General features: G+C 43.4%; 1 long non-coding RNA gene across 1 annotated transcript; it reads left to right on the top strand.

Annotated features, from left to right (window-relative positions):
• Positions 1 to 2,994: 2,994 nt before the first annotated feature.
• Positions 2,995 to 9,224, top strand: LOC121674098. Its single transcript, XR_006019445.1, has 2 exons — positions 2,995 to 8,774; positions 8,934 to 9,224. It is a non-coding gene; the product is annotated as an uncharacterized LOC121674098 (long non-coding RNA).
• Positions 9,225 to 18,163: the final 8,939 nt, after the last annotated feature.

Genomic DNA, 18,163 nt, shown 5'->3' with positions numbered 1-18,163 from the left:
AAGTGCTTAGATTAGACATGGCTTCATGAACCAAAATGTCAGCTTTTTAATGAAGTAACCCAAGAAGCAATGGTTTGTGCTTAGATTATCACAGTGTAAATCCAATAAGAGACGGGCACCTAACACCCCAAGGCGCTGCTGATCCAGCCCTGTTCCTTTCTAGAAGGATTACAACCACCTGCTGGGAAGTTTTCCATGCAGTAAAGCTGGTAGCCAAACTGATATTCACAGTATGTCCCAGAGACTTTTTATTATTATTATTCAGATGATGTATACACATGGGAAATATAGGTTTGAGTCTGTTAAGGCTCTTTTTGGGGGTAAAAGTTTGTTTAAAATCTTGTTCCAATCTCTTAACACGTATTGAAGTAAAATCTAATTGAGTAGATCACTGGCATAGGCAGAACTTTCTGTTGTTGTTCTTGAGGGAGAGCTCAACAGAAAAGCACGTCTGTGGGACTTTGCATTGTAGCCTTGAGTGGAAACATATTTATCAGCACAAAGCCTGCTATTTTAAGCTCTTCTGGAGCTAGCAAAACTGACAGACATTTCTTCTGGTTTCACCACCAGGTTCGTGACCTCACTCCCAGTACCACTTCTAGGTTCATGTCACAGTTTCTACTTGTGAGCTGGTTTTACTTCCAATGAACTTGCAACCCAACTCTGTAAGTTATGGCTTTGCAGCTTCTAGGTTGAGGACCACTGGCCTGAAGTGTCCTTATTTAAGAATAAATACACTGTGCACCTGTAGCATGCTGTTATCTCAAGACCTGTAAGTGCTTTCCAAATCTGCTAATTATGGTTTATAAAGCTCTTAATGTTCTGTCAGAGGAGAAAACAAAGGCATAGGAAAATAAGCAAGTCTCCCAAAAGCAATAAGTTGTTAAATGGTTTGTTAAGTAATTTGCGCAGCCAAGACTCAAACTCAGTTTATAGACTGATATAGAATATGGGTTGATATCCTCATCCTTTGATACTGGTGGTGAAAGTTGCAGAATCGCAGAATCTCAAAACGATTTAGGTTGGAAAAGACCTCCAAGATCATCAAGTTCAATCTTGGACTGATCACTTCCTTGTCAACTAGACCACAGCACTAAGTGCCATGTCCAGTCATTTCTTGAACACCTCCAGGGATGGTGATTCCACCACTTCCCTGGGCAGCATAATAAACAACTCCTTCAGAGAACAAGTTCTTCCTGATATCTAAACCTCCCATGGCACAGCTTGAGACCATGTACTCTTGTCCTATCACTTATTGCCTGGGAGAAGACACCAATCCCCACCTGGCGAGAAGCTCTTTTCATGTAGTAGGAAGTGATAAGATCCTTCAGACTAAACACCCCCAGCTCCCTCAGCTGCTCCTCACAGGGCTTGTGCTCCAGAGCCTTCCCCAGCTCCATTGCCCTTCTCTGGACACCCTCCAGCCCCTCAATGTCTTTCTTGTCATGAAGGCCCTGATGCCTTAGGTTTTAACTTCTATATTTTTTCAAATTCTGTACTGCCTAGTGTGTAACTCTGAAGCTTCTTGTAGCCTGTTAATTTCTGCTCTCTCGTGCTAGGTAGACATAACAAAGTCACTCCGGGCCTGCTCTTCAAGGACATCCAGACCATCCTAGGCCCAAAAAGTATAAACCAAAAGCCTTTGAGAGGGGGGCAAGCTGAGGGGAATTACATCATTAAACTGAAGCTTTAATTGGAGAATTAACTCTGATATGCAAATGAACCAAACCTATAAAAGTGGGAAGAACTCGTGACCTGTCGTCCATCTTGGGGTCTATCTTGGCAGTAGCCTCTGGCTTCCCAGGGGGTACCTTTGAAGGCCCTTCAAATAAATACCTACCTTACTCCCTTACTCCTGTCTAGTCTCTGTTTTTAGGTGGCCTCTTCAGGCATCAGCCCCAGAACTGAACACAGAGCTCAAGGTGTGGCCTCACCAGTGCTGAGTACAGGAGTACAATCCCTGCCCTGGTCCTGCTGGCCACACTATTCCTGATCCAGGCCAGGATGCCCTTGGCCTTTCTGGCCACCTGGGCACACACTGGCTCATGTTCAACCACTTTTGGCCAGCAGCCCCAGGTCCTTTTCGCTGGGCACCTTTCCAGCCACTCTGCCCCCAGCCTGTAGTGTTATTTGGGGTTGTTGTGACCAAATGCAGCAATTGGCCTTGAACTTCATACTGTTAGCTTCAGTCCACTGATCCATCAGACCCATTGGCTTCAGTGTACTCAGGAGCTCACCAGCATTTTCTTTTGCTTTCCATGAGGATAGTACCCAGAAGCCCAAGACACAGTTAATTATCACATAATTATAAACTTTCGTCATTAAAATGAGAGCTGTCATTTTGGAGCTGACTGACCAAGATGGCTGGTGTGTCAGTGTCATCCTGAATTTAACGTGTACCTACCAGAAGAAAACTAGCTGGAGAATGGTGCTGAGGTGGAGGTCTGCTTTTCTGAACAATGAAGCAAAAAAAAAAAACATGGTGGTAGCACTTGTCTTCAACCCAAAATGGTCCTATTCTGCCATGGACAGTGAGGGATGCCCAACAAGTACTTTTTGGGACAGGTGTGTAGGTCAGCTGTTTGTTATAAACAATTGTTTTATTTTAGAGCTGCCTGTGCTTTTGCTCTTAGACTTCTGCTTTTTATGTTTGAAGTTAACATGGTGAAGGCAGGGTTTCTTCACTCATGTTTGGAGTAACCTCCACAGTGAAAAGCTATTATTGACATCTTTGGGTGCTATTATTTAGTCACAAACTACTGGCAGTGGTGAGGGCAATAAGCGGTGTGGTTCTTCAAGATCCCACAGAAAGGTGTTTCCCTCCTGTCACGTGTCTTGTGTCACCTGCCAGGTACTGGTGCTGGGGCAGGCCTATGTCTCCACCATGTTGTCTGCAACTACCTACCAAATATACAAAAGTCAAACTTCTCACTGAGGAAGAGTTTGGTACCAAGAGTCAAGCACAACCTGTTCTCATGCTGTAAGTCTGTCTTTTTTGTTATTTAATTTCTGTTCAAGTATGGGTTGGAATATTTCAATTTACTTTGCTTTACCTATGTTGAGGGACTTGGTCAAAGAATTGTTTGGGAGACAAAGAGCAAACCTTGATCACTCAGACCTTAAAGGTGACAGTTTTGGCATGGTTTGAGGGCTTGAAGCAGGGGGGCCACATTCTTTGTTCATGTTAAAAGGGGAACCTCTGCTGACTCAGTCAAGCTCTGTTCATTTATGCAGAGAAGATAGGGCCCAATGGTTTTCTCTGTAATGGTTTCCATAAGAGACATCTCAGCTCATTCCCTGTAATAGTCTGTGTGGTGTGAGTAATCATCAATCTGTTAGCAATTATGAGCAAGCCTGTTAGCACCATGAGCTGATCAGCTGAGCTTTGCAGAGACGTCACTGAGCTGTTCTGTCTCTCACAGTCACCTTCCTCTGGCAGTTCACCTCTTCCTCCAGGGCAGTGTAATGGGGGAGCTGCTGGTATTAGGTAACTCTTCCCCCTTTTGCTTGCCAGTCATGACTGTGCCCCACCATGTAATATTTCAATTCTAACACTCCAGTTCAATGGCTTCAAAGGTAATTGCTCGCTTGCTTCATGCCCATTAGCTGTTGATATTGGGATAAGCTGGTCAACAAGAGGGTACATGATTAGTGACCTCATTCTACCAGGGTGCCCATGAACCACAATCAAAATATGATTTTTTTCTGTGCATTGGAACTTGTGCCTATACCTCATACTTCTTTCCCAAGTAAAAAAGTTTACTAATTCAATCTTGAGTACATATATATGTATATACACATACATATACATACACACCGTAAGTGGGTGTGTACGTGACTTATTCATCTGTGACCTGCATGTCAAACATCTCATGACAAAGCAAAGAAAACCACTAGCTCTCCAGCTTCTGAAGTGAAGCGCTGCTGCAAAAAGTATTATAATGAATAACTGACTTCTGTCTTAGCGGTGCCTTCATCTTTTTATTCCTTTTTAAAATAAAGTCTGTTTTGACTGTTTTGCTATACTGTTAACAGATGGATACACTCAAAATGTTGGCAGTTATGTTCAAGACTGGATTAATATAGGTTTGTTATTTTACTAGCATATCCAAAGGCAAATATTCCTACTGGACTCCACCCTTCAGCTGTGAAGCAGGTTGTAAATCAGTCCCTTTTTTGTTGTTTTTAAAGTAGTTTAGGGGCTTTAAAATGGTATTTAACATTATTACAGTCTGCTTGAATATTGTACAATTTCTAACTATTTCTTCTTTTTTATATCCACTTTCCCGTCACTCAGAAGCTTCTAAAGAAAACTGCAGTCACTGCTAATGCCAAGGTGTAGCAGAAGTGCTTATACTGTTTTTGATGACTGTTCTCTCCCAAGTATTTAGATGCCGTAATTTTTGACTTGCTGGGAAAGCCCAACATTTACAGAGGAAAGGAAGGAAGGCCTGGTTTTCAGATTTTGTCTTTAAGGCTGGAATGTGTAAATGTGTCATTGTGTCTTTCCCTAGGAAAGCTCCAGTAGGTGCAGAGCCAACGGTCCTTGTCCCTTTGCTGCCATTGTTAATGGATCATTAAGACTATGGAAAAAAATATTCTGCGTCTGGAAATACGGAAGGAAATGGCTACTGGATCAGGAGCCAGCAGTTCTGATGCTAGCGCACATTCAGGCACATCCATCAAGCACTCTATGACCTGTGAAAATTATATCCTACAATATCCCTGTTCATGTGTTTCTATTTTGAAATTTTGGTCTCCGTGTTTATTCCCTTTCCTCAGAGTCAGAGCAATGTAACCTGGGTGCTGGAGGAAAATGTTATTTGAGCTGATCTTAGACTCTTGACTGATTGTAAAAATAGGGCCTTCCTATCCATTAAGATAAGACTGAAACTCTGGTGACATTAAGCACAGCTATAACAGCTTTGGTGTTCTGGTCTGCAAAAAAATGCCTATCCTGTCTAGCAGGGCCATTGTGTTGGTATGGTCTCTCAGACCTGGGTAAGAGGTTCCAGTCTATCAGATGTCACCTCCCACCATGTCCGAGCAGCTACTGTCCCCAGAGGGAGAGAACAAGTGAACGTATGATGTTTCAGAGCTCTTGTGATAAAGCTTGAGTACCCTGGAAAGCAAATATGCTTCTCACTCGCCTCATTCTCTTCTGATTTCATGTCCCTGGACTCTCTTGTGCTGCTTGTTTTCATTTTCTTTGCAAGGCTGCCCTTATCTGGACTCCTGCTGGATCTCATGTTCCCGCTCACATCCTGCCCCTGTGCTGAGGAGGGCACATGGGATCAGAGCAGTCTGTGCTGGGAGCACTCAGCCTCACTGACGGGCCAGCATCTGTGCACAGCATGCTGTGCGAACCCAAGGCTGCTGGCTGTGTTGGTAGCATGTTTAGAGTTTCCCAAATGTAAGGACTAAAAGGGGAAAAACATTATCATTTTTCAATCCCTGTAATTTAATCACTGTGTAGATTGACATCCAACCTTACTTCCATGCCCTCCCAGCACTGTGTTCATGTCCCTGCTGTCCCAGCAGCAGTGTTTGCAGCCTGCACACTGGGCAAGGGAACAATTCTCATCATGGCCTGTCTTTAGGTATTTTTCTGTTTTAAGGTCATGTTAGCTTTAAGCTGGATCAGGTTCCTCATCTGACCTACTGCATAGTTTCAGAAGCACCAGTATCAACAAGAGGGAGAAGGCAGGGCTGCTGGAGGCAAGGGAAGCATGAGCCGACACCAATCTCCCCTGTCCTTGGTTGTGGGCTTCTGTGAGACCTCTGTCCATGTGCTCCCAGCCTGTGTCTCCCATCACACCAGCCATGGTAGTGTCACCAGGACCAGCTGCTGACCTGGTGCTCAGGTTACTCAGCTGAGCTGATGTGTCTGTACAGAGCCCTGTGGTCCAGCACAAGGAACTCATTGGAAATGATTGACAGTGGACAGGCGAGGGAGAGCTGGGCCATTTCTCTCAGGTTGACAGTGGGTCACAACAGGTGTGGTGTGAAACTGGACCTGCACGAAGGTATGAATCAATGTACCAGCTCAGGGTCCTCATGTCAGACACAAGCAAGCATTTAATGATTTAGCTTGAGGATGGGACAGAAACAATTTACTTAATACTTCTGCAGGTATCAATCTGTGTGCTGTGGCTGGCTCCCTGCTCCCCATCCGCTACACACACATGCACACACAAACACACACACACAATGACTTCTTTGTTGGTGTGGAAAAATGCTCCACGGGGAGCTGCACACCCCAGAATGCAGCTCTGTTTGCGTCTAGAGCCGTGATGGATCACTGTGGGGAAGCTTAAATCTCTGCAGCGCTCAGATCTCTATCAAAAATGAGGGCGGCTGGCGTACGCTCCATTTAATGTAAACTGCACGTATAGCTGGATTCCTTACCACCTTGTCAGTGCCACCCCCAACTGCCAAGGCCTGAGAGCCCCTGAGTCTACTGAAACCAAAGGGAGGTGAGCATTTTCTTTGACTTGGATGCAGGTATTTTAAAGGGAACATGGGAAATAATTAACACATAATTAACCTGTGGAACTTTCTGCCAGGAAGTATTACTGAGGCCAACCGCTCTGCAGGGTTAGGAATTTATATGAATAATAAGAGGTCCAAAGTGGAAAAGGTTTCAGCCCTCAAAGTAGGGCGGACATCAATAACCAAAGTGAGTTAAGGAGATGGTTTTCTTATGAATAAATTATTTTCTAGTGGTCTATTGTGGGATGTCTCTCACATTCCTGTGAACCCTCTGGGAATAACTAATGATGAAGACAGTAGAACACTGGTCTGATCCACTCTGTCAAGCACCTTTCCTATTAAAATACAGTATTGCAGATGTACTCTAGAGCTACTAGAGCAGCACTCACCCTGGTTCTTATTGTGCTCTGGAAAATAACTGCTTGTTCAAACAATGTGAAAAACCATATCTTATTGTATCCCAGACCTGTCACTCTTGTAGACTGCCATTATTTGACTGGTTCATTGTCACTTCATCTCACTGGAAAGTTGTTCATTAAAAATGAAAACATATATATGGAGGAGGACAGTCTGTTTACTGTGAACTACACAGAACTGTCAGAACAGATCAGACTGGAAGGCTGACCTGCCCAGGATGGACCTTTGCAGTGGTCTGCAGGTGTCTGAAGAAAGAATGTAATCAATGGAGAAAGTGAAGAATCATCCTTCATGGTAAACCATTTAATTGTGCCACTTCATATCTTGTGGATTCCTTGTGGAGCTTCACTTGTGGATTCCCTGTGGAGCTTCACCACAGGGCTTAATAGACACTTAAATTTTTATTGCTTCTTGAATCTTTTTAATATTTTGGCCTTCACTACATGCTGTAGGCAGTATCATCCCATGTTGTCTCACCTTCTGGGTGAGAAGGTGCCTCCTCTTGGTTGTTCTGAGCTTGCTTGGCCCAGTCCCATAGGATGGGCAAGAGGGAGCAGTCATTCCCACAAGTTACCATCTCCTGTACCTTCTTCTTCCTGCCCTTGCAGCTTTCATGTGCATCAGTTTCTGCCCATTGCTCCTTGTCCCATTTCTCAGCACCACTGAGCAGAGCCTGGATCCATCCTCTCAACAGGGCCCCTTCAGATATTTATATACACTGATAAGGTCCTCTCTCAGCTGTCTCAAGGCTGAGCAGGCCCAAGTCTCTCAGCCTTTCCTCTGAGAGATGCTCCTGTCCCTTCATCATCTTTGTGGTCTCTGCTGGACCTGTTCCAGGAGCTCCATGTCCCTCTTGTACTGAGGAGCCCAGAATTGGACGCAGCACTCCAGATGCACCTCACCAGGGCTGAGTAAAGGTGGAAAGCTTGCAAATTGTTGTTTTGCATCCTGCAAATAGGCAATAGGTTTGACTTCCTTTTCTCCTTGACTTTGCAAGAAATCTGAGTTTTTGCTATCTACTTTCTCTGTAGCATTTGTGACTTTACACACTTCTATTGTATCTGCTCATCTTTGCCACCCCAATAAAGTTAAGTAATTTCTTTTCAAAGTCCCATTTCCGCTGAGTGCTTCCATGTATGAAAGTTCCAAATTTCCTTGTCTTTCCCTGCCCTCCATGCACTTTTCTCCAATATTTTTTTGCCTTTCCCTTTTGAATTCTGATGCATCCTCCTAGAGACTGGGTAGCCAAAACAGCATCAGGGATTCACAACACTGTGAATAGGGACACTGTGCATTTGCACAGTGGGACAGTGAGCACTGTGGTTGTGTTCTCATGACCCCAAGTTCACGTTTGCTCTTTAGACCACTGTGAAACCCAGAGCTGATACTTTCAGAGGACAAACCACAATGAGTCCCAGTTCTATTTCCTAAGCAGTTTTTGAGCCTGCTTAAGGAGCACAACTCCAGGAACAACTCCTTGAGACAACTCCTTGTGGGTATTTTCTCTCCACTGCACAAAGGAAAAGCAGTTATTCTAAATTTTTCATAAGAATGAAACTATGGCCATTTTGAGTCAGACCAGAAATGCATCTTGGCCACAGCCCTGTCTCTCTGATAGTGGCTTGCGGGGGCTTAGGGAGAGAACCAGGTGTTATACTGTGATATTTTCTGTACATATTTTCCATGTCTGTGGCTGGGGAACTTCTTGGCCAGGAGGTTGCATTTGTTTTTGTTCTCACAGCCCTTAGGAGACCTTTCCTTTGTTCACATGCACATGGATTTTTTACCTTTTATTCCAGCCATTTTTTAATCTGCAAGAGGAACTCATCCATATCCTCGAATACCCTTGGTGTAAGGAAAAGCAGGTAAGAATTCTTGGGTTTTGACCTTTTTTCCTAACTCCAAACTTGTTCATCTGATAGCCATAATAGCCATTGGCTATTATAAAAATTATCTTTTCATGTACTTTGAAACATATCTTTTTCTAATATAGTCTCCTTTTCCTTTTGTCTGTCCATGTGTAGAAACCCAAAGGGGATTGCAGCTCATGAAAACTCTCCAACCCAGCCTGAAACTAGCAGCCTCAGAGCACTTGGAAATGATGGGAAGGTGCACAGATCTCCCTGGGTTACTCAGCCTTCTGCTGCCATGGCTGGACTGTTATCAGTACCCAGCAAGCCAGACAAAAGCTACTTCTGCTGTCTGCTCAAATCACAGTCACACCTCTAGGCTGCAGTATAGACACCCCCTCTGTCTGGGAGTGTTACACTACATGAGTTCTTCCAGTTTTAATAAATTTGCAGTGAAATATTAAACACTGGCATATACATTTTTTTTGGCAAAAAGAAGCAAAAGTTGAAATTTGAATTTAAAACTCTAATGCGACAAGTGGGCTTGAAGATTTATGGACTTAACAAACACATACAACTTTTGAGACATGCCTAGCAGACATCATGCTTTTAAAATGTCACAGCTCATGTAGTTGTCACTTCAAACACTGAGGAAGCTGGCACTCCCGAAGTGCTAGCAAGCTCTGACTGGACAGTAATAAGACTCAGAGATCTAAAATTAAAAACTACCCAAGAAAATGTATAACTTCTTAAAGACCTCATTTTGCATGTTTTATGCCACACTCCACTTTGCAAAGAAATGGTTGTCTGATCAGCTAAATAAAAATGAGATGTTTCCACTACACCTTCAGCAGAGGAAACAGAGCTGTTTGTAATGGAACAGCTTCCATGGCAAGTGTTACGAGCCCTACTGATTGAAAAATGTCTTCTCCTATGAGGTTTGCTTGCCTTTCTCTGGCAGGTGTCTAATCAGTGATGCTGAAATGTATTTTACACTGTGACCCATCTGAACATCACTGATGAATAGGATGTATTTTAGTTCTGCAGTTATCAAAAGCCTCATTTCAGTTCACAAGTCAGATAGTTTCTCTTTCTGTTACAGCATTTTAGTAATGTCAGCCAGGAAATCTCACTGCAGCCTGTTTTGGCAAAAAAGGTACACTGACATGATTGAGACCTCTGGTACAGAGGCAAGGTTTTGGAAACCTGCTGCCTTTCTCCTACTAACAGCAGCAGACAGACACCCCTACAGAAGCAGCTTTCTCCTGCTGAAATGCACGAAATCATTTGAAAAATGAACCTTTTCTTCTGATTCTTCAGAAAGTTCAAATAAATATTAAAACCCATAATACAGGAACTTTTTTTTATGAATTCCAAGCAGACTTCACTCTTCAAAGAAACATGTTTGTGTTTCAGTTTAAGAACTTAAACATACAAAAATTCTGGTGAGCTGAGGCAGGGGAACTCTGGAGTGAATTTATTCTATGCTAACAAGATATTCTGCTGATGCACAGAATTAAAAAATCATAGATCATATGTTTTAAATGTTATTTTCCATATACCTGGGTGTAGTGTTACAGCCAGCTGTCACCTCCTCATCATCCTAGAGACATACTGGTTGTATTGGATTTTCCTGTCCTTTTCCTTAGGGTTTCCTTAGGTTAGTCAGATCAGTTCCCTCATCCAATGGCCTCACCCCCTTGAGTCCTGCTGTGAACACAGAGACAGACAGGTACATGTGGCTGAGCACAAAGGAAAGAACAGTTCATGCCCTTTCAGATGCAGGCTCAAAATCACATTTTTCAGACTTCTGATGCAGATGTTGGACACTAATTAGTGCACTGACTACCTTGTTCCACTGAATTCCTTGTTTCCCTCGATGGCTCCAGTCACACTTCCAAGCCAAAGGTTTCTATTGGGCATGGTGGGATTTTGCACTTTGACTTAATTAAAGCACATAACAGAAGCACAGCTAAGTCTCATCTGTAAACGTGGAACCATGCTAGAAACACATTAAGATGAACAGTTCTGTTGTAGTTTCCACTTTTTTCTATGAAGAGTTCCTTTGGTGAGGCAAATGGAAATAAAATGGAAAGGAAAAGAAATATTCTTCCCTGTGGAGATGAAGAAGAAAAATAAGCCCATTAGAATCCTAGTACTAAATAAAAAAGACAAGAAACAATCCCTGCACTGCCACCACGGGACACAGCAAAAATGAGTGTTGTCAGCCAATGCTGGTCAAGTTCCTTTTCTTGTCTCCCCTTCAGGAACTGAAGACACAGCAAGAACCACGATGCCAATTTACTTCTCAAGTTTACTCATCTCCATTCTTTTCTCTGCCAAACAGCTTGGCTCTTTGAAAAAGACTTTTAATTCACAAATTTTCAAGGATTAGTAGCTTGTACATAGAAGGACTGAAATAAGAGATTTTAATTAAATTCCAGACTTGTTATTGAGTTAGAGTATTGTCACAACAAACTATTTTGTTTTGGAGAATTTGGGTTTTTTAACATACAGCACAAATCTAAGTAGGGCAAAAAGAAACGTCAGGAAAATGAGAAAAGGAGGAATCTTCAGTCTTTGGGTTATCAGATCCTTTTTGCTCAGAGTTTGTAGCAGGCATGTGGTGGGATACAATGCAGTGCAGTACATTTTTGAACAATGCAATACAAATATTGGCCCAAAAGAAGTTTTGTGGATAACTTTCTTCTTGTTTGGGTGGGCAAGACTCCTTGTTTGTGACTCCAGCTGGAGTGTTGCTGCCCAAAGTATGATAGCAATTTTATCAACTGGGGACACAATGTACTCAATCACAGCTGAGCTCACAGATTTGCCTTCCCTGGAGGAGTTACCAGGAGAGTCCATCACAGGCCTTTTAACAGCTCTCCAGTGTTTAGAGCCACTTTTCTCAGACTGAGTCCCACTCTTGGATCCTTGGGAACACAGGCATCAGAAACATGAATTCTCCATGTATGACTGCATGTGCTGCATGTCCTTCCCCTCCCAGTGCATGTGTATCACAAGTCTCCTGCTTGCAGCCTGGCTGATTAGGTGTGTGGCTAGAGCCGACCAGCTAGTTGGGATGATTTCTTTAATTACTCCACTGGGAAGACTAAACTATTTCCCTAGCTGTGTCCAGTGAGCTGGCCATGTATTTGACACCCTCTATTTACAAGGAGATGACAAGGCAAAATATTTGGTATAGGGTGTATTGGATGGATGGATTGTGCAGAAATTTGGAGGTGGAATAAACAATGTATTTAAGAGAGGTACAAATGTGTAGGCTGAAACACTTAGATTAAAGGCCTATGAAAGATTTGAGTGATTTTATTTCTGTCCTGTCCTCGATACCAACACAAGAGTGAAATGAAAGAGTGTTTCATTGAGAGCACTTTGGTTTCACAGAGACCAAAGGGATTTTGAAGCTGACCTGAGGTGAGAAGGGAGACTTTGGAGGGGCAGGAGGTCCCTCGCATCCCCGTGAGCCTTGTGGTGTCATGAGGAGTTTCTGGAGGATCTGCAGTCTCTTCTGACAACCCGTGGGGATCTGTGTTGGCTGGGATGCTGGATAGGTCATGGAGAATGTTTGCATTGGCATGTCCCAGCACTGAGCTCTGTGTTCACATCAACCCCCACAAAGAGATGACAAAACAAGCTGCTTCTCACCAAAGCTTTGCTCTTTGGCTAAGGGAATTAATAAGAAAGACACAGAGAAGGAAGGCCGAATGTCCAGTGTGGTGTGGGCAGGCTGCATGGTGACAGCTCACCCCTGGGGTGCCGCACGTGTGCCTGGAGAGATCTGGCAGGGGACATGGCCCCTGTAACCCTCTGTTCAGCAGTGTACATTTGTCACTGCAAAGCATCGCATATTTAATATCTCACAAGACTTGTATGACTTCCAAGGCCCATATGTCATGAGTGAGATGAAATACTTTTCAAAGTTTTAAAAAACCCCTTTAATCCCAGGGACAGCAGCCCTGGATTTTCACATTGCTGCTATCATATGTTTCTCTTGAGCCCAAAAAAGTCTATGATTTCTCTGGTTTATCCATTAAGCCGTTCCATGACCCCTTTAGTGGCCCACAACCTGTCTAGCAGTTCTTGGTCCTGCTTCACCGCGTGGAGAGGCTGTAGGTCTTGCTGGACATGCCTACTGACATTAATGCAGAAAGTCACCCACACTGTTTTGAGCTGTGAAGCTCTACCATAATAAAAAATTTATGGACAGGACATGCTTGTATGGTGCATTGGTAATAGCTTTCTCCTTGTAAAAATGTATATTCAAAAAATATAAAAATGTTGAGCTGTCAAAAAAAGTGATTGAAGCAGCAGCTAACTATTATTTTTCAGGGGAAAAAAGTGCTCATTTGTCAGTGACCATCTTCTCTTGATGTGGTTATCCCCAATTAGGCTAAAAGTGCCAGAATTACAATATAGTGTCTGCCAATTCAGCTTTACAATGGCTAGATAATTATAGAGCAAGAAAATTGTACATCTGGAAGGGTGTTAACTGAAGAGCAAGGGGCCATGTAAATAAACTTTACAATGATATTGAAAGGCAAGAAAAAGACACTAGTGGATAATAGCATTATTGTGTGCAGGAGTTATTTACATGCAACCAGAGCTTGTCACAAGTAATGAGAATTAGAAGAAAGTCCCTGCTCTTGGATGCCATGCATGCCATGGAACCTCTTTGCCTCAAGAATGCCAACATAGAAGCTTAATTTTCTTTCTGTGCTACACAACACAGAAAACTGGAAACTGCATCTTCTGACTGGGCCTAAAACATGATCACAGTGTCAGCTTCCAAATATCAGCTCTCCAGGCAAGTTCCTCTTCAGAGGTCAGTCAGCTCCAGAGTAAAGTGGGAAGGGCAATATGGAGCATGAGGAAGTGTTGGGTTTTTTTGTAGAAGCCATGTGTTTTGGGAGGTGAGAGAACTCCAAAGAGCTGACTACAAGAGTTAGCAACACCAGGTACTGCTCCAGCCTTGCCTTCATCACCAAATAGTGCTTACGGGAAGGTTAGACAAAACTTCCATTGATTTCCAAGGTTCTCACCAGACACATTTATGGCTTCAGAAGGTCTCCCTCCTCTTTTATGTGTAAAAAATATTAAATTGCAGCACAAAATCCTGCATCTTTCACCAACTTAAACTAACAGCTTCTACAAGCCACCTGTCGAGCTTGTCTATATCTGAGCCTGCTCTGTCCATTTCCTGAAGTGGTTTAACCTCTCTCTGAACAAACACAATCTTTCTCTGCTATGACCTGTCTTGACCAGAAGCTATGGTTAGTGCAGCTCTATTAATTATTTGAAATGTAGATTAGTACAGATACCACACTGTGCTAACACAACCCCATTGCTTTTAGCCTGCTCTGAGCATGACCAAAGCAAGGCAATGTTTGCCTGGAAAAAGCTGTGTAAATGTTCTTTTCCCTAAACTAAAAGGAAGGCTTGTCCAGCATCCAGCAGAAGGTACTGCTCTGAGACAAGGTCTTTTATCTACACTGAAAAATAAACAAGAATCTTACCCATAGCTAATAAATATCTTCAGGATTTGGCCATAGAAATGATAAATAGGATAGGTCTGTCAGATTATGAAGTATACATAAGATTTCACATTTTTTTTCTAACTGCGGCTGTACGTTAATGGAGACACGATGTCAGAAACTACCCCATATCGTGATATCCAGTATATTGCATAATGCCCCACTTTGTTGGTAGGCAAAAAAAAAAGAAAGCCTAAACAATCAATATTCCTTAACCTCTGAATGAAGAAATGTAAATTTTTAGATGTCATGGTGACACAGAAAACTTTAGAACTGGAAGCAAGCTCATTATTCAGGGTTGAAGAGCAGGAGAGCAGGCAGCATTTGCCTTGCATTTTTAAGCAAATCAAACACATGGATTATTTTTAAGTCACTGTCCCAATTTTGTGAGGATTCATTGCTGTTCCTGCACAGGAAGGATGCATCCCCCTGCCTATTCCCCTCTCTCTGGAATCACATTGTTTCCCTGTAATTTTTCAGCAAACACTGTGACATGAGGGAAGTAATTTTACTCCCCATTTCACTTCATCTTTTTTTTTTTTTTTTTTTTTTTAATGCAGTTTAGCTTCTGGGAATAAGAGGGGAGAAGGGGTTGTGTCACGAGCCAGCAGATGCCCCCCGGTTTGCCAGTGGCCAGCACAGTGTATACTGGTTGGAATCTCACCTACAGATGCCTCAGTAGCATCCCATGTAGCATCTTGCTGTGTTCAACATCCTGTGTGAGAAAAGCTCTGCCACTCTCCTTAAGAGCCATTTCCCTGCCGAGTAAGTCTCGTACTGACAGTTTGGAGGAAAATTGTAGTTACCCAATTCATCCCATTAAGAGCTGTTTTCCATCACAGCAGTCATTGCTCAGCTGTAACCAAGGCTGCTGTTTGCACTGCTGGTGGAATGCTGCCTGTAAGTGTATGCAGTGGGGTGGCAGTGAAATGACTGACTGGATCACCTAGTTCAGCCTGGGGAGTACTTTCACCACCCTTCCTGCTGTCCTAGGCATCTCCCCACTTCTCCCCAATTTTCTCTCAGTTCCTGCCCTCAACTGTGGTGCCAAGGCTGCCTGTATGTCTACTTTGATCTTGAACAGAGTTAATTGTTGCAGAAAACTGAAAGAGAGTAGACTTAAATCAGATATTAGGAAGAAATTCTTCACTGTGAGAGTGGTGAGACACTGGCACAGGTCACCCAGAGAAGCTATGGATGCCCCATCCCTGGGAGTATTCAAGGTCAGGTTGTACAGGGCTTGGAGCAACCTGGGATAGTGGAAACTGTCCCTGCCCATGACAGGGAGGTTGGAACTAGATGATCTCAAAGGTCCCTTCCAACCCAAACTAATACATGACTCCATGATAAGAGCAAAGTTTGAACACGAGTTTCCACCTGGGGAGTGTACAAATACAGCCTAGCACAGCTGTGCTGCACTGAATGCCTTGCAGCCTTTCCCTCTAATCAGGTTTCAGATCTCTACCTAGGGATAAGTAAATACTTCTGATTCTGGCTTTAAGTGATGAAAGTGCCTCAAACCCATGTATTTTCTCTGAAACAGGCTATATTCTTCCCAACTCCCTCATGCTGAAGCTCCCATGCTGTCCCATGAAGGCGCTCTTCCAGTATTTCATGAGCCCTTGCCAGCTGCACTCTCTCCCTCTGCCTCTGTGTTGCTCCGTGCATCACCAGCAGTGAGGACAAGCAGCAGTGCAGGGGACTGAACCCTCCAGCCCCCCACACAGCATCTCTCCAGGTGGTCGCCTAAATCTCAAGTAAAGCAGGACCATTCTGCGATGGGGGTCATCTTCTCTCCTCCTACTTTCCTGTTGCCTCTTTGTCTCTTGTCTGCCCATGGCTGGGGCTGGAGCCTCCTGCCAGCCTCCTGAGCAGCCTTGCATTGGTGGGGCACCTCTCTTGGTGTGTTTATGGTGGGAGACCATGTACAGCAGTGCATGGTGTTCCTGGTAGTTTCATGCAGCTATGAGCTGTGTAAGGCTAGAGGAGTGCCCAGAGCTCAAAAACATCATTTGAGGTAACTGCAGGGCTGGGATGAGCCAAGGTCTCAGAGATTTCATTGATACTTCCTGGTGATGCACCCAGCAACTAAGTTGTCCTTTTCAGGGACTGTCCTTTAAGAGACTCGTACTGCTTTATACCCTTCAAAAGCTGACTACATTTTGCATTAAAATGGAAAAAACACTTACCTGGATCTCAGCTGCTAAATCTTCTTGGCCTGGCATCTTACTCAGATGTTTGAACTCTTCCTTCCCTTCTCAACCACCCTTGCATGACCTGGAGGAGTCAGGCATATGGGCACTATAAAACAATTCCCCTGGGAGTCTGTCTGCTTTTTCAGGCGCTTGAACACTTATGAGACTCTGGCCTGTTGGCACCTTAACAAGGTGTATCTCTTCATATTTCATCTCTTTCCAGGGGCACACAGAGTTTGGGAGAACTGAAGTTGGTGTCTCTGCAAATTCTCTAACCAAACAGGCTGGTTACCAAATACACTGAATAACTACGAGAAAATTAGCAATCTAACAGTACAGCTCCTTTATGGCCTTTTAATGTGTCCTTTCATTTCCAATCATTTGGAAAGAACCTGACTAAATGGCAAAAATAAGTACCTGTGGAGTCACTGGGCCAAACACATTCCTGATGTAAGGCCAATGAAGTTACACTCGGGACAAGTTTAGCTCTGTGGATTTAGGTATGCCTCTGTTTTCCATGTCAAAGCTGATAGAAAACACGTCTCAATACATTCACACCATCCATGAAATGAACCCATGTTTCATGTTGTTTAAACCTGAAGACATGTTTTGTATTTCTTGTCAAAGAGCCCCCAGAATGCTCTATCAACCCTCATGGTTAACTCACCCATGAAAGTCGAGGTAGCTGGCCTTTAGGATTTCTGCCTCTTCAGGCATGTCCCAGTGAAAGGAATCGAGCCAGGGCAGGGGAATAAATGCACCTTCCTTCCCAGAGGGGAAGGAATTGAATCCTTTGTGGAAAAGGATTCAAAACCTTCAAAGCATCTGAGCCTCCACCCTGTGCCTCCCTGTGGAAGGGAGCACAGGGGCCACAGAGAATGGGGAATGCACTGGAGCAGGACTGACGACAACTTATATTATAGAGTGATATCGTCTGCCTTTGGCCAAGCACTTGACACAAAAGCAGATTGCAGTTACCTTTTTTGTCCCCTCCTTACCATACCACCCCTCTGTTGTGAGCCCAGTATGTTTAATCCCAAGGATGTATCCCAAAATATTTAGCTCATTTTGTACATATTACCTTCAAGTAATCATACACCACTGAGTCATACATCATGGGATTAACAATCCTACATATGGTATAAACAGAACCTAAATAAAATCCCAGAAAAAGTATATTGCCTTTTAAATAAGTCCTGACAGCTGTGGAAAATATTATGCCCCAATACAACCCTCCCATACGACACACATTAATATGAAGAGAACCCCAAACTGTTCCTCTGGATATTTTGTAAGGTTTTATTTTATTGTGGATTGGACATATTGAAGTAAGACTATAATCTTATTGTGCTCTGACCTGTGCTTTTACTGCACTGTATAAACAGCAGTTACTATGTTAGATGGAGAAATGTTTACAGAAAGAAGAAATAAAAACAAACGGATTTATTGTGTTGCAGAAATTTGAAACAGGGCTGAAAGGCTGCCCATGTGTTTTGTGCTTCTAAGACCTTTCCCTGATGGAAACAGACAGCTTAAACATGACAGAAGCACGGCGAGGTCCTGTGCTATCAAGAATAAAATGCAATATCCGCACAGCACTGCCTCTTTCCAGCCAGCCTTGCCTGCAAGCAAAGCCCTTGATATGGCTCTTGCTGTT

Source organism: Corvus kubaryi, unplaced genomic scaffold (assembly GCF_017639235.1).
Source record: "Corvus kubaryi isolate FWS band 111438036 unplaced genomic scaffold, C.kubaryi_AGA036_p1.0 66, whole genome shotgun sequence".
Lineage (NCBI taxonomy): Eukaryota > Metazoa > Chordata > Aves > Passeriformes > Corvidae > Corvus > Corvus kubaryi.
This window is presented reverse-complemented; position numbering and strand designations above follow the sequence as displayed.